The sequence below is a fragment of the Amphimedon queenslandica genome, unplaced genomic scaffold (assembly GCF_000090795.2).
Source record: "Amphimedon queenslandica unplaced genomic scaffold, v1.1 AMPQUscaffold_6354_Cont21686, whole genome shotgun sequence".
In the NCBI taxonomy this organism is placed as follows: domain Eukaryota; kingdom Metazoa; phylum Porifera; class Demospongiae; order Haplosclerida; family Niphatidae; genus Amphimedon; species Amphimedon queenslandica.
In genome coordinates, this window is record NW_003553353.1 from 1 (window position 1) to 1,856 (window position 1,856).

The window sequence follows — 1,856 nt, forward strand, 5'->3', positions numbered from 1 at the left end:
TGCTAGAGAGCTGACACAATTGGCTGGGATGGTACAGTCAAAACATATGATAATGGACTTCTCAGCCAGAAGGGTTAAAAATGTTCACTTAATTCCATGCTAGATTGAGCACAAGTATTGGTACCAATAGAAAGTACATGTAGCATGCTAGTGTCAACACTTGTAAATTCAGAATGATACCTGCTGACTAAAAAGCCCAAAAAATCTGTAATTTTCACTAAGACATAAACAACAAGCATACACAAACCACAGACCTAGCCTACCCAGGTTGATCATGCATGCACACTTACACACCTACGGAATATGAAATTTTCAAGGTGCCCTAATTTCCAATGTTTTCGCCAGTACCATCTAACCACAAAAATTAATACTTTAACCTTTATAAACGAAATGTCCACAAAATAAAAATGGCACTGCACAAGTTCTTCAAGCATGTGGACAAAAATGAGGAAGATAGTGAAAAAAGACAAGCCAGAGGAGAAGTCACAAGCAGCTGTTGTAGCTAAAGACCCAGAGAAACAAAATAGAAAACAATGAGAGTCCACGTGCAATAATTATTATATCACATGACCTCAGTGATGATGCATTTTATGATTATCCACAAAATTTTGTCGACACAAATTTTACATGCACAAAATAAAGTACATGTACATGTAGCTAGCACAAAATCGCTAAAATTTATTTCTTTGAAAATTTCTACACTTACGGTACTTAGAATTTAAAGAAAGATAGAAACAACAGTATAATGGGCAAAATATGTGTATCTAGAATGTACATTAAATAGTGGGAAAATATACATGTACATGTAAGTCATGGGTGTTTATTTGGGAGGGTGTTCATTCAAGCAAATACAGTACATGTACATGTATCTATAATGTACATGTATATAATTACAATATTATTTTTACAAAATGTTATTAATTGTCAAGTACTAATACTCACATTATCCATATAGTTTGGATCAGCTCCTTTGGATAATAATAGTTCAACTACATTACTATGTCCTTCTCTTGCTGCTTCAATCAGTGCTGTAGCATGCTATAATAAAAAATTAAAAATAATAATTTAGCACCAACCACCTACAAAATCATTTAAGTGCCACTTCCTTAAAACTGTCAACCACAAAAATTAAAACCATGCACAAATTAACTAGGAGCAAATCACAACCCATGAAAATAACCAACTACATGTACATAAATGGTAATAAAAATGTATTATAGTGAGTTATGATAATAAGGGACATTAATATGACATGAAGGACAGTAATTGAATTAACCATGTAATAAATTCCTCATCATGCTTGCTGTAATTCTAATGTACAAGTAAATGATGTTATGTACTAACATAATCCCATTCTTTGCCTATGTTTGGATCAGCTCCATTATCCAGCAGTACTTTTACAGTATCATAGTCTCCTCCTCTTGCTGATACAATAAGAGCAGTATCTGCTTCCTGTAATAACAAAATGATACTATAATACTTTTCCAATTAACTGCAAGGGGCTGAAATGTAAATTTTAACAAGATGCATTGTCAATTTGTTGATAGAACATGAACTCATTAAACCAGGGTAGGCCTGTGGCACTCATACAATTCAAATGACACACTAATTCTTGTTGCTAGAACAATTCCATACTATAGTAAAACACAGTCAAGGTGGACTGAGAATTGTAATTAACAGGAAAAATCCCAAAAGATAAAAGTGCCTGTAAGTAGATTCAAACATGCGACCCTTGGGTTGTCCAGACTGTACTTGAATAATTAAGGCTATTTGGCACAGTCTAAATGCTGGGGTATACTTACTGTCATTTGCACCCTTTGAATTGCCATGATGTGATGTGTATATGTGTAGCTCTG

At 33.8% G+C, this 1,856-nt stretch overlaps 1 long non-coding RNA gene across 1 annotated transcript; it reads right to left on the minus strand.

Annotated features, from left to right (window-relative positions):
- Positions 1-945: 945 nt before the first annotated feature.
- Positions 946-1,451, minus strand: LOC109592085 (uncharacterized). Its single transcript, XR_002190162.1, has 2 exons — positions 1,345-1,451; positions 946-1,038 (listed from the first exon to the last, which is right to left on the minus strand). It is a non-coding gene; the product is annotated as an uncharacterized LOC109592085 (long non-coding RNA).
- Between the last annotated feature and the right edge of the window lie 405 nt (positions 1,452-1,856).